Below are 14,712 nucleotides of genomic sequence, written 5' to 3'. Positions count from 1 at the left end.
CAGGTTGCCGGCAAGACACTGTCTCACAAGAACCTTCACAGGGCGGAAGGGCTCTGCACCTTTCTCCAAATCCCTCATTTATTCAGCAGACATTTCCTGGGCCCCTAGCACGGACCAGGCAATGAATAGATGAAGAGGAGCCGGACGCAGCCTGCCTTATAGGTGAGCACAGTGGATGGGGAGTTGTTAGCTGGGAGCTGATTATTCCACCGTGATCAAGGGATGTGCTGAGGGCGTGGAGGGAAGGGATGCTAATAATGGGAGCCAGCATTTATTGAGCACTTACGGTATGCCGGCTCTGACTAAGCACTTTGCAGACATCACCCTTAATCCTTGCAACAGACCCGGAACGGGAGCCCTGCTATTGTCTCTGCTTTGTAGAGGGGGAAAGTCTGTCCGTTTAAGGAATGCAGCCGAGGTCTCTTGCTAGTCAGGACGGAAGCAGAGAGGCAGCCCCAGTCCATGGAGTTCCAGAGCTTGTATTTTAGTTACTGCATCCCACTGGCTCCAAGGAGGATGCAGCCAGGAGGCACCTGTGTCCCCTCATGGGTGCCTGTAGGCTGCAGGCACCAACCCCCCGTGTGTCACACAACCCCGACTTCAGCCCTGCCAAAGGTGTGACTGTCTGGTGTCTGACCCCCACCTGGCCCCCAGGAGCCCTCCTAGACAGAGGCCTGGTAGCAAGAGAGTTTAAGAGACACCCAGTGTTCACCTGTCCCCACACCATGAAGGTCCTCTGGGCACCAGCCACCTAACTTCATCACTCCAGCAGCCCTTACAGCCTGAGACGCCCAGGGCGTGAGTGCAAAACTTCCAGTTCCTGTCGGCCTTGGAAAGGGCCAGGGTTGGGGCCCAGCCCAGAGCTAGGAAGAAGCCCCTCTCAGAAGGGCCCTGATGGCTGGGCTGAGGGAATAGGGATACACACGCTCCCAGAAAGTCAGGAAAGGAGAAGGCTTAGAGGTAACTCGGAAGTTCTGGAGGTTTGCATTTAAAACAGATTAAACAGTCGACACTCGGGACGAAGCAGGCAGGTGTTGAAGCCCACCCGCTCATCTTTCCCCCTCCAGAAGTCCCTGTAGCCTTGGTGCAGGAGCCTGAGGTTGCATAGATGCTCTCAGAAAGTGTCTGCTTGGTCACCAATAAGAAGGCCCAGAGAGGGCAAGCAATTGGCCCAAGGCCACACAGCCCATGTTCTTCCCCCTACAACCAGGGAGAAAGGAAGTGGCACCAGGGGTGGAGGGGAAGAAACAATGGTCACACAAGTAAGGTAAGCCACATGAGCAGGGGATAGAGCATGGGGACAGCAGCAGGCCCCACCTGAGGCTGCCGCTCACCAGCTGGGTGACCATGGTGGACGCTTCACCACGCTGGGCCTTTACAATACATGCCCCTTGACACCTCCCAAGGAGGTGACTGTGCTTATCTCCCAATCTGCTGATGTTTATAAAGTACCAGCAAGCACTCAGTCCATGTCAGTCCCCATCCTGATCCTTCATGATCTGCCTCCTCCAGGAAGCCCTCCCAGATGTCTCTGGCTCCCAGGGAATGTGCTGTTCTCTAAGCAGCCCCCACAGGCTTCTGCACTGAGAAACCATCTGTTCTGTTTCAACTCTCCCCTTGTTACTCTGGTAAGTAAGACCGCACATTCCAGAAGGACAGGGACAGGGACACTCTACGCCTTTGGCTCAGGGGGATCAGGAAGCTGATGTATGTGAAAACCATCTAGGTTTGCAGTGGTATGAGAGTCCCCAGCCAACCATCCCACAGCTGGCCAGTGGCCCCCATGTGCCCTGGGGAGAGGATTCAGCGGCCCCTCAGCAGAGCTCTTAGGCTGGCCGGCCCCCATCACCCCGACTGGGGCACTCAGCGGCCTCTGACAACACAGGTCCTGCCCCTTCCTGCCTCAGCCCGGGCTTGTGGCTCAGTGAAGCCAGAGGGACCTCCAGAGAGGGCGGCATGGAAGGAGAAAGGGAGTGCAGGGCCCAGAGACATACGGAGAAATGACCGGAGGCGGAAAGAAGCCGAATGAACAACAGACAGACGGCCGGGCGCGGTGGCTCACACCCGTAATCCCAGCACTTTGGGAGGCCGAGGCGGGCAGATCACAAGGTCAGGAGATCAAGACCATCCTGGGCAACATAGTGAAACCCCGTCTTTACTAAAAATACAAAAATTAGCTGGGTGTGCTGGCATGGGCCTGTAGTCCCACCTACTTGGGAGACTGAGGCAGGAGAATCGCTTCAACCCGGGAGGCAGAGGTTGTAGTGAGCTGAGAGCTGAGACGGTGCCATTGCACTCCAGCCTGGGTGACAGAGAGAGACCCTGTCTCAAAAAAAAAAAAAAAAAAGAGAGACAGAGACAGAGAAAGCCCAAAACAGGGACAAAAGAGAGAGAGAGCCCAGGAAAGGAAGAGAGGCGCAAAGAGAGGAAGCGACAGTGAGGGGCTGAGAGACTGTGACAGCCAGAGACGGAGTTGGAGAGGGACAGACTGAAGGACAGAGAGAGGGACAGAACAAAGAGAGACGACACTGCGAGGGAGGACAGGAGGCAGCTCCAAGGCAGGCGGGACAGAGCCAGGAGCACCGAGCCCCAGAGCCCATGTGCGCTCCACTTTCCGCTTCCCTGGGGGCTCCCCTGTCCCAAGCCTGCTGCCCCTGACACTCAGGCAGGGCTTAGGCAGACAGGTAGTGATCATTGAACTTGTGCATGGGCTGGGTGCTAGGCCACGCCCCCTTGACGCCTCCCAGGTGGATGGCTGTACTTATCCCTAACGTGCGGGTGAAGAAACTGAGGCTGGGCGCCATCGGGTGACTCAGCCAATGACACTGAATGTTAGGGTGCAGGCAGGAAGGTCATGGATAAGGAGACTGAGGCCCAGAGAGGGGCGGTGCCTGGCTCCAGGTCACACAGCAGCCAGCTGCAGAGCCTGGGGCTGGAAACCGGCTCCCCTGGCACCTCGCCTGGCTCCTAAGAAAACAAAGAGAAACTCATTAAGTCTTTGGTAATGAGGCTCCAGGTCTTCTCAGATGGGCGGTGGCCAACACTCTAGAAGCTGTCAACACCCGCCGCTCCGCAATCTCCACGCCCACCTCCTGCCTCCCGCTCTCTTTTCTGGGAAGGGCACCCCTGAGACTGCCCAAACTTGCCCTCTCTTCTAGGAACCAGGTCCCTGCCGGTGGCATCTCCATCTCCCCACCCCCTTCAGCCCAGAGCCCCCTCCAGCCTAGACCCTCGCGTAGAACCAACAGGCAGCAGGGTGGCCATTTGGACACTCCCCACAGTGACATCAGCCAAGCATGTCCTCAGGCTCCCCACAAAGTCCTCAGCCCCCTGGAGAAAGGGAGGGAGGGCCAGCACGCTGACTCACACTGAGTGTCCGCTCCTGGCACACACCTTTGCTCGCCATGGCCTCTTGCAACCCACAAGGAAGGGACAGGGAGCAAAGCACCGCTGGGAGAGGAAGAGAGTCCCACAGGTCACCCAGGACAGCTGCCCGAGCGTGAGCCCATGCTCCTGCCATTCCCCGGGACCTCCAGACTGTCTTCCTGTGTGTCCCGGTCCCATCCCTGCCCTGAGCCAAAGTGTGGGCCACCTCGCCCTGCAGCCCCTCCCCCTCCACACACACGCCCTGTGTCCTGGGATACAGCGGGCTGGGAAGAGAGGGACACTTCCTGGCTGTGGGACAAGTCAGAAGTCCTCCTGGGCCATGGTGGTCCAGTCTGGGCCCCTGTTTTCCTGTTCGCATCATTTGGGTGGAGGGGGTAGCGTTATGGCCTCTGAGGGTCCTTAGGCTCACCTCTCCTGACCCTCAGCTTGCCTGCATGACCTCTGGGGCCTGGGGTCTTCATTTCCAGCCTCCAAGGTGGCCCTGGTGCCTTGTAAGCTGATCCCGGGCTTCCAGAACCTTCAGGAGACAGCACTCACGGTTCCTGGGGGTCAGGGAGGCATGGATGCTGTGATCTGCCCGGCCTCTTGCCCAGCCTCCTGCCCCAGCCTCCTGCCCAACCTCCTGCCCCAGCCTCCTGCCCCAGCCTCCTGCCCTAGCCTCCTGCCCCAGCCTCTTGCCCAGCCTCCTGCCCCAGCCTCCTGCCCCAGCCTCCTGCCCTAGCCTCCTGCCCCAGCCTCCTGCCCCAGCCTCCTGCCTCAGCCTCTTGCCCAGCCTCCTGCCCCAGCCTCCTGACCCAGGGAAGGAGCGTACTGGGGACAAGGACACAGGAAGCCTGCCTGAAGCTGCTCAGGGCTGCCCCACACATCCCCACATACCCCCAACCCAGCATGCTGCCGCAGGGGTGGGACACAGCCCGTGTCTTCACGGAGCTCCCAATCTGGTGCCGGCAGAGTCTGAGGCAGACGCAGAGATGACAAGACAGCTCTTCCCAGACAAGCGTGTTGCTCAAAAGCCCACCGGGACGGCGAAATGGCAGAAAGGAGCTTTGCTGGTGCCGTGAGTTTGCAAACCAGGAAGGGCCAGTCTCTGGCGTGCTGCGGAGGTGCTCTCTCCCGGGGCAGGGCAGGGCAGGTGGGGTTTGTGCCTCACAGAGCCCGGATCAGGCAATAGAGTCACATATATTCAGCAGGTTTGGGAGAAAGACTACCCATATTTATGAAGGGAGGGAAGCGTATGCACACAGGCACAACAGTGTAACGCACGGCCCATGTTCACATTGGGCTGGGGTTCTAGTACTAAAATGAGGTGGAATGCGGCTCTTTACAGCAAAAGGTGTAAGACACAAAGACAGTTTGTTTGCAGCCTCTGTAAGCTGCTGAAATGGTTAAGGTCTGCAGTTACGTATCTACAGAAGAGAGTGTTTGAGGCCAGGTGCAGTGGCTCATGCCTGTAATCCCAGCGCTTTGGGAGGCCAAGGCAAGGTGGATTGCTTGAGCTCAAGAGTTCGAGACCAGCCTGAGCAACGCGGTGAAACCCCGTCTCTACCAAAAATAAAAAAATTAGCCAGGCGTGGTGGTGCACGCCTGTAATCCCAGCTACTTGGGAGGCTAAGGTGGAAGGATCCCATGAGCCTGGAAGGTCGAGGATGTGGTGAGCCATGTTCATGCCACTGCACTACTGCAGCCTGGGCAACAGAGTGAGACCCGCCTCAACAAAGAAAAAGAGAATGCTTGTAAGGCAGTTCCTCCCTCCTGTCACAGCTATAGCGGTCTGGGTTGTAAATCCAAGGCAGGAAGAATGTGACGGCTTGCCTGACACTTCCTATTATTGGGAGTTTAGCAAGGGTGCGGTTATTTTGAGATGGAGTCTCACTCTCTCTGTTGCCCGGGCTGGAGTGCAGTGGAGCAATCCTGACACACTGCAAACTCCACCTCCCAGGTTCCAGCGATTCTTCTGCCTCAGCCTCCCGCGTAGCTGGGATTACAGGCGTGCACCACCATCACCTAGCTAATTTTTGTCTTTTTAGTAAAGACGAGCTGGTCTCGAACTCCTGACCTCAAGTGATCCACCTGCCTTGGTCTCCCAAGGGGCTGGGATTACAGGCGTGAGCCACTGTGCCCAGCCAGGTGTGGTTATTCCCGCAGTGGTAGGAATTTAGTTGCCATGCCAACCAGGCCTTGAACCTCCGGCCTGTAGGTAACTTTTTTTCTTAACCTTGGGGTCCACCTTCGTGGATATAGGGGTATCTGTTTTGGTATCTGAGATGATGAACTAGAGAGGTCCCCAGTAACATGGGCTCTGGGTTCAGTCAGGGCTAGGAGCCTTCCTGGGAGGTGACAGTGGAACAGCGGTGTGAGGAAGGGACTGGGTGTCAGGCCCCTGTGCCCAGCACACCCCTTGCTTCCCTGTGGTCACTCCGGGCTCCCCAAGGCCCACCCCTACCCGTTCCCAGGTGTTCGCAGTGCCTCCTTCCTAGATAAGCGACAGAGATGTCAGAGCTGTCGGTCCCTTAACGACCCATGGGCCACAAGAGCAGAGAACGGAGAAGGAAGCTGGGTGGCAGGTGGGGAGCTGCGAACAGGGCCCAGACTGGAATGCAGGGCTCATGCCCTGACCGACGCCCTGCGCACTGCCCTTCTGTGCCTGTTCTCAGACTCCAGAACACGGTGCCCCCCGAGCCTGCCAAGGCGTCCCCATCATTCATGCACCGATTGGCCGTGGGCTTCTCCCATGTCCTGGGCCTGGCTTTCATGCACGCTCACCCCCTGCGACCTCACTGCAGCCCCTTCACTCCAGTGTTTTGGCCTCTGCTCCCATCCCACTCACAGCCTCCTGAGCCCTGTCGGGGCTGGCAGCCCGAGGGGTGGGAGGGGAAGCCTGGCTCTGCCTGACATGGCAAGCTTTCCCAGGAGAGGTGAAGACTTCTAAACTGGACCCAGTTTTCCAGAGCATTCGCCAGCCTGGCCCCACCCCGACTCCCCACCAAAGCCTCCGCCCTGCTGGCTGGGTCTGACTTACCCACCCTGAGCACCAGGAACTGGATTCCAGGGCCAAGAATTTGACCACATCCTGGTGGGTCCAGCCTAACATTCCCCAAAACGGGGTGGAAACCAAGGGAGCGATCAGCTGATGAGCGAAAAAGGAGAAACTTGTGACAGCAGCACTCGCTGCAAGGAATTAAAACCCAGCCCAGAAAATAAACACAGGGAAACCTTGCTTTTCACCTGACCTGGGTCCTGAAGAAATCTTAAGAAAACTTTCGTAAGTAAATCAAAAGTTCCTTTGGCGAAGGGAGCTGACCCGTTAACAGCCACCTTTATTTCTTGCTCATTCTAGATGCCTGTCTCCCCCACCAGGGTCCAATTCTCTTCAAGAACGAGCGCTACCTCATATGCGTTTTGGTGACCCAGCACCCAGCACTGGGCCTGGACCATTCATTATGGATGCCCTTGGAATGAGTCGATGAAGAAGTGAGCTACATTTGCTAATAGAGGAGGTAATTCACAATCCGTATATCTGACAAAGAGCTCCCATCCGGAATTTATAAGGAACACCTGCAAATAAATGTGAAAAAAAAGCAGACCTCCTGATTTGTTTAATGAGCGAATACAAATCGCCGGATGCGGTGGCTCACGCCTGTAATCCCAGCACTTTGGGAGGCGGAGGTGGGCGGATCACCTGAGGGGAGGAGCTCGAGACCAACCTGCCCAACATGGCGAAACCCCATCTCTACTAAAAATACAAATATTAGCCAGGTGTGGTGGCACACACCTGTAATCCCAGCTACTGCAGAGGCTAAGGCAGGAGAATCGCTTGAACCCGGCAGGCAGAGGTTGCAGTGAGCTGAGATTGCAGAACTCACTTCAGCCTGGGTGATAAAGTGAGACTCTATCCTTGCTGCCCTCCCCCTTCCACCACCCAGAAAAAAAATTGAACAGACACTTCACTTAAAAACAGTAAAGATACCAAGAGGCCAAGAAACATAGGCAAAGATGCTCGACTTCTTTAGTCACCAGGGAAATGCAAATGAAAACCGAAAGGGGACTCCACCACATTCCCACCAGGTTGGCCAAAGTTAAAAAGTCTCACGATACCAAGTGCTGGTGAGGATATGGAACAACTAGAACTCTCAGACACTGCCCATGAGAATGGAAGTGGTAGGATCACATTGGAAAGCTGTTCGGTGGTATCTATTAGAGTTGGAGCACAACACATACTTTCCCTGTGATACGGTTTGGCTCTGTGTCCCCACCCGAGTCTCATATCCAATCATAATCCCCATGTGTCAAGGGAAGAATCCTGTGATTGGATCACAGGGCGGTTTCCCCCATGCTGTTCTTGGGATAGTGAGGGAGTTCTGATGAGATCTGATGGTTTAAAAGTGGCGGTTTCCCCTGTGCTCTCTCTGTCTCCTGCTGACTTGTGAGGAAGGTGCTTACTTCCCCTTCCACCATGATTGCAGCCTCCACAGCCATGCAGAACTGTGAGTCAATTAAACCTCGTTCCTTTATAAATTACCTGGTCTCAAGTAGTTCTTTATAGCAGAGTGAAAACAGACTAATACACATATGACCCAGCAATTCCACTCCTAGACACCCTAGAAGAATGAGACCATTTCCCACCAAAAGATACGTACAAGGACATTCATAGCAACTTTACTTTCAATAACCACAAATTGTAAATAACCCAAATGTCCATCAATAGAGAGAGGGATACATAAACGGTAGCACCTTGATTAAATGAAATATTATACAGCAATGAAAAAGAGCATACTACAGTTCCATGCAACAACAGGAATAAACCTCACAGACATATTGATATGCAGAAGAATCCAGACACAAAAGGTTACATACTGTGAAATTCCATTTATATGAAGTTCAAGAACAGGCAAAACTAATCTACGGTAACGAAGGTCAGAAAAGTACATTTAGAGCAGGCATGAAGAGGCCTTCTGGGGTGTTGGAAATGTTCTGTATTTTGATCTGTATCTTGTAACTTGAGTGGTGATTACACTGAGTAGTTATATGTAAACATACATGGAACTATACACTTAAAATTTATATACTTTACTGAATGTATAGGAACTTCAATAAGCAATTAAACTTTTTTTTTTTCATGTAGTGAAAACACACCCAAATCAGGATAACCAGAAAAGGCATTGTCAGGTAACCACATGTGTAGCTGGTAGGGATTAGAGTCAAAAACCTTCCAGAAACAGCTTTCACTACAAGATTTTTATTTTATTTTATTTTATTATGATTTTATTTATGAGACAAGGTCTGGCTCTGTTGCCCAGGCTGGAGTGCACTGGCACAATCTCGGCTCACTGCAACCTCCATCTCCCAGACTCAAGCCATCCTCCCAACCTCAGCCTCCCGAGCGGCTGGGACTACAGGCATGCACCACCAAACCTGGCTAATTTTTGTAGTTTTTTTTCCCATTAAACTTTTTTAATGGGTCTCAAAATTCTGTGACAAATTTTTGGTCAAGTCGATTCCATTAAAAATTTCTGATTTTAAAAACTAGCAACTTAAAACTGCCACACGCAAAAAAGAAAACCAGACTGGTCCACAAAACATTCTCCTTTCCTTCTGAGGGTTTTACAGTGCTTCATTAACACTAACGAGTCTTACCACTCAACTTTAATGGCCAATTGAAGCCAACAGTTCTGAGACGTTCTCCCACCACTGATTAAGACCGGAGTGGCAGGTATTACGGAGAATATTCATTTAGCCTTCTGAGCTTTCTCGGCAGACTTGGTGACCTTGCCAGCTCCAGCAGCCTTCTTGTCCACTACTTTGATGACACCCACCACAACTGAACTCCTATCATGAACAGAAAAGCGACCCGGACCTGAATAGTCCGAGATGCTCTCAACAAACATGGGTTCACCAGGAGCCCTATCAATGATAGCAGCATCACCAGACTTCAAGAATTTAGGGCCATCTTCCAGCTTTTTACCAGCGACACTGCCATGACGAACATCCTCAAGAGACACATTCTTGACATTGAAGCCCCCCCCCGCCACCGCTTGTCCCCAGGAAGAGCTTCACTTAAAGAGTCATGGTGCATGTTGACAGATTTTATTTGAGTTGTAACATTGGAGCCAAGGCCACCACCACACCAGCTCTGAGAACACCAGTCTCAACTCCGCTGTCAGGAACAGTACCGATACTACCAATTTTATAGGCATCCTGGCGGGGCGGGTGCGAGGGCTTGTCAGTTGGACGAGTCGGTGGCAGGATGCAGTCCAGAGCCTCAAGCAGCGGGCTCCGCTGGCATTGCCATCCTTACAGGTGACTTTCCATCCCTTGAACCAAGGCCTGTTAGCACTTGGCTCCAGCATGCTGTCTCCATTCCAACCGGAAATTGGTGCAAATGCTACTGTGTCGGAGTTGGAGCCAATTTTCTCAGTGTAAGTGCTGACTTCCTTAACGATTTCCTCATATCTCTTCTGGCTGCAGGGTGGCTCAGTGGAACCCATTCCGTTACCACCAATAATTAACTGTTTCACACCCAGTGTGTAAGCTGGAAGGGCTTGCTCACAGGCCTGTCCATTCTTAGAGATCCCAGCTTCAAATTCACCCATACCAGCAGCAGCAATCGGGACACCGCGGTCAGCCTGAGATGTCCCTGTAATCATGTCTTCAATGAAGGCTCTGTGTCCTGAGGCATCAATGATAGTCATGTAGCTCTTGCTGGTATCAAATTTATACAGAGTTATCAATGGTGAGACCACGTTCACACTCAGCTTTCAGTTTATCCAAGACCCAGGCCGACTTGAAGGAGCCCCTTCCCATCCCAGCACCTCCTCCTCCCATTTTTCAATGGTTCTTTCGTTGACGCCACTGCATTTGTAGATCAGATGGCCGGTAGTGGTGGACTTGCCCGGATCTACGTGTCCAGGGACGACAATGTTGACATGAGTCTTTTCCTTTCCCATTTTGGCTTTTAGGGAGTTTTCACGACGCTTGTGTTCTGGCAGCAAACTCGTGAAAAAGGTAATTTTTGTATTTTTAGTAGAGACAGGATTTCTCTATGTTGCCCAGGCTGGTCTTGAACTCGTGAGCTCAAGCTGTCTACCTGCCTCAGCCTTCCAAAGTGCTGGGATTACAGGCGTGAGCCAGCGTGCCAGGCTCGATACAAGATCTTTAAAAGCCCAATTTTTAATTTTTTTTTTTTTTTTTTTTTTTTTGAGACGGAGTTTCGCTCTTGTTACCCAGGCTGGAGTGCAATGGCGCCATCTCGGCTCACCGCAACCTCCGCCTCCTGGGTTCAGGCAATTCTCCTGCCTCAGCCTCCTGAGTAGCTGGGATTACAGGCATGCGCCACCATGCCCAGCTAATTTTTTGTATTTTTTTAGTAGAGACAGTGTTTCACCATGTTGACCAGGTTGGTCTCGATCTCTTGACCTTGTGATCCACCCGCCTTGGCCTCCCAAAGTGCTGGGATTACAGGCTTGAGCCACCGCGCCTGGCCCTAAAAGCCCAAATTTTAATTTACAGATAAAGCCAGCCCATCCTCTGAATTTACCATCCGGGAAGTTGTGATCTAGAGTCACTTTGAGCTCCTCAAGCTGTGGTCTAGAGCAGGCGTCCCCAAACTATGGCCTGCGGGCCGCATGCGGCCCCCTGAGGCCATTTATCCGGCCCCCCACTGCACTTCAGGAAGGGGCACCTCTTTCACTGGTGGTCAGCGAGAGGAGCACAGTATGTGGCGGCCCTCCAACGGTCTGAGGGACAGTGAACTGGCCCCCTGTGTAAAAAGTTTGGGGACACCTGGTCTAGAGCCACAAAGTCCCTAAGAAACAGGGCCCAGCGCCCTGCAGCAACATCGGTTTACCCAACAATTTAAGAGAGAAAAAGTATTTGAAAATGTTAAGGCTGGGCACGGTGGCTCAAGCCTGTAATCCCAGCACTTTGGGAGGCTGAGGCGGGTGGATCACAAGGTCAAGAGATCAAGACCATCCTGGTCAATAAGGTGAAACCCCATCTCTACTAAAAAAAAAATACAAAAAGTTAGCTGGCCATGGTGGTGCGTGCCTGTAATCCCAGCTACTCAGGAGGCTGAGGCAGGAGAATTGCCTGAACCCAGGAGGCGGAGGTTGCGATGAGCCAAGATCGCGCCATTGCACTCCAGCCTGGGTAACAAGAGCGAAACTCCGTCTCAAAAAAAAAAAAAAAAGAAAGAAAAAAAAAGAAAAAGAAAATGTTAAGACCAATATGGCCGTGTCATGGCGGGGCCCCTGCTGGCCCATAAGGCACCTTTGTGCAAAGTAGAAAAAAAGCACACCCCTTCTTTGGGATAGATGCAGCCCCACGTCAGGCACAAAGCTTGGCAACAGGCACTCAGGTGGGGAGTCAGCCCCAACTCCTCCTCTTTGAGCAGTGAACAACCTGACCAACCATTCCAGCAGCCCCGTCCTGTGGAGTGGGAACTCGATGCACACGTGCACAGATATTAAGCAGGAACCTCCAAGGAGCCTCTGCTCACAGCCAGCCTGTCCGGCGGCAACCTCGTAAATGTAAATGTAAAGCGACCTTTTACAGGAGACTTTAAGAGGGATGCGTTAGCAAAGCCAGAGGAGAACAATACAAGGGAAGCGGGAGGGATGATGCTGGAAGAAAGGATGGGCACTGATCCGGAAGGCTCCCAGACAGCCCCTGCCCTGGCCCCGGGTTATCGGGACTCAGTGCTCACAGTTAGGTGGAAGTGGGGATTGTCTCTTCCCCACTCATATGGGAGGGGCCTCTCTAACAACACAAGCTGGGTCACCACTTGGAAGGGGTACCTGGCCAGGAGTCAGGATTCCTAGGTCCCTGTCCTAAGACCCTGGGGACAGGCTGTGCAATCTTCCCCTCTCCAAGGAGGGGCTTGGGGAGCTGATGCTCAGAGGCCTGTCCGACTCTGACTCAGTGAGACCAGGGGAGGCTTACATCTCCTGAGGCCCCTCCCCCACTTCTCCCCAACAACATCCCAGTGCCCCCAGCCTCCATGTCCCCCCTAAGGGTCCCTCCAAGTAACCCATAGTGAGGCCAGCCAGGGTTGGGCTGAGTCTGAGAGAAAACCAGCTCTAAACTAGCCCTGGATCGCCCACCCTGCCCCTGGCCCTCTGCCCTGGGAGCTCGAGGGGCCAGCACGGCCTGGCAGGGTGGGCACCCCGTTCTGAGCCACCGTTTTCCTTAATACATGCTTCCTGCGCCTCAGTCCCCCGCTTCCCCTCAGTCCACCCGCATCCTCCTCTCTCCCAGACACCCAGTGCCATCCCACCTGCCCGCTGCCCACAGCAGCCGCCTACAGCACAGGCCGCCCAGGGGCCAGCTCTGAAGGAAGACGGGGGGCCCACCGCCCGAAGAGGAGGCTCAGGTCTGGCTCAGTGGGACCACAGACTGAGCATAGAGACAAAATGCCTGTCCCTCAGAAGCCTCCTCTCTGATCAAGGAGAAACAGCCCCTGCCCTTGGAAGCTTCCAGTCTCGTGGGGAAGCATAGCCCTGGAACGCACAGATCATCTAGTCTGATGGGAAAACACAGCTCCCATCGTGTAAGAGTTGAGGGGTAGACAATGCCCCTCCTTCCGCTGAGAACCTTCTAACCTCATGGGGGAGACACAGCCCTGCCCTGGAGTGTTTTGATGGAGGAGCCCTCAGGACACTCTTCCTGCGGGTAGCAGGGACCCACCCCTACCCTCAAGACCCACTTCTTTCCAAGGGTGGAGATGAAGCTGTTTCTGTCCTCAGGGTCTTGTTCTGCGGGATCAGATGCAGCTCTGGCCCTCAGGCAGCCTCTGGTGTGATTCCTTGTCTGATGGGGGTGGTGGCACACCCAGCAGAGGCGGTCAGCAGCCCGGTTCCAAGGCCTCCTCTGCCCGTGGGTGCGGGGCTCCCTCTGGGCCTGTGGTTCTGGGCCAGGGTGGGAGGCAAGAGCTGAGATGTGAGGTCCGGGCAGGGCGCATGGGGAGGGCCACCCAGGGGCCAAGAGCCGCTTTTCACAAGCACGCTGCTCAGTCCTGGCAAGGCATTCTCACACGCTGCCTCCCTTAGGCCTCGTCCTGGTCTAGGAGTGAGACCAGCCAGGGATGGGCCTCCCCGTTTGACAGATAGGGAAACTGAGGCCCGAAAGGAGAGGGGACAGGACCAAGGCCACACAGGAGGCAGGACCGCTGCCTAGGTTTATCTTCAGAGGGTCAGAGGGAGGGAGGGGGGCACCGAGAAGAGGGAGATGGCAGAGGAAGCTGGTTCCCGCACACTGCCCCGGGAAGACTCAGGCAGGCGGCACCCTCTGCCCCAGTGGCCCCGAGATGGCCTGTCTGGAGCTGGCCTTTCTCAATCCTGTTGGGATAATGACTTTTATGTGAAGGAGCCCGGATGCCCCGCCAGACATTTATGAGCCTGGCTTATTGGTCTGCACCAGGGAGCCTGGGGCACAGCTTCTGTGTGAGCCGAGGGTCACACTGCCAAGGTGTGGCCCTGCCCAGCCCTCGGTTTCTCTGAAAGGCGAGGCTGGGAGGGGGCTGGGAATCCCCAAAGGTCAAAACCAGAAGGGACCACGGGGATGAGTGGGTCCCACCCCTGCCTTTCACAGAAGGGAATGGTGAGGAGCAGAGAAGGGTGGCGACCTGCTCAAAGTCACCGACACTGGCTGCCAGCCCCGGCCGGGGCTCTCTGCAGCGCTGGCGCCGCGTGGAGCAACCCTTCCCTCCAGCGGTCCCGTGGGGACCAGTCAGGGTGTCGGAAAGCTCTTCTGTATTCGGGTTTCTGGGGGCCGCCCTTTGTTTTTATTTTGTTTTGTTTTTTGAGATGGAGTCTCTGGCTCTAGTCAGCAACCAGAGCCCAAGGCCTCCCAGGCTGGAGCACAGCAGCGCGATCCCAGCTCACCGCAAATTCCACCTCCCGGGTTCAAGCGATTCTCATGCCTCGGCCTCCCAAGTAGCTGGAATTACAGGCGCCCACCACCACGTCCACCTAATTTTTGTATTTTTGTAGAGAGGGTTTTTGCCGTGTTGGCCAGGCTGGTCTCGAACTCCTGACCTCAGGTGATCTGCCCACCTCGGCTTTCCAAAGTGCTGAGATTACAGGTGTGAGCTACCATTTCCTTCCTAGGGGGCTGCCCTTTGTAAGGCTGTCCCCCTGGCTCTGTATCCACCCCTATGGCATCCCTTGAGGAGGCTAACCCAGGGCCTGGCCATGGCATCTGACCCAGAGCACTACGCTTAAGCACGCACTCTGTAGAGGTTTGTACCACCCCTCCTCCCCGTCCGCATACCTACTAGCCACCAGGATCCCCAGGCGGGGAAAGGGCTCTGCTGAGACAGCTGAGCTGCTC

The 14,712-nt window shown here is 54.5% G+C and overlaps 1 long non-coding RNA gene and 1 pseudogene across 1 annotated transcript; both read right to left on the bottom strand.

The window, feature by feature from the left end:
- Nucleotides 1–287: 287 nt before the first annotated feature.
- LOC120365933 (uncharacterized) lies at nucleotides 288–6,759 on the bottom strand. The gene is made up of 4 exons (XR_005580754.1): nucleotides 6,613–6,759; nucleotides 3,797–3,984; nucleotides 1,046–1,200; nucleotides 288–373 (listed from the first exon to the last, which is right to left on the bottom strand). It is a non-coding gene; the product is annotated as an uncharacterized LOC120365933 (long non-coding RNA).
- A 2,354-nt stretch (nucleotides 6,760–9,113) lies between these two features.
- Nucleotides 9,114–10,331, bottom strand: LOC141580385 (elongation factor 1-alpha 1 pseudogene; annotated as a pseudogene).
- Between the last annotated feature and the right edge of the window lie 4,381 nt (nucleotides 10,332–14,712).

This window comes from Saimiri boliviensis, chromosome 11 (assembly GCF_048565385.1).
Source record: "Saimiri boliviensis isolate mSaiBol1 chromosome 11, mSaiBol1.pri, whole genome shotgun sequence".
Lineage (NCBI taxonomy): Eukaryota > Metazoa > Chordata > Mammalia > Primates > Cebidae > Saimiri > Saimiri boliviensis.
The sequence above is the reverse complement of the archived record's forward strand: the minus strand, read 5'-3'. Positions and strand labels throughout refer to the sequence as shown.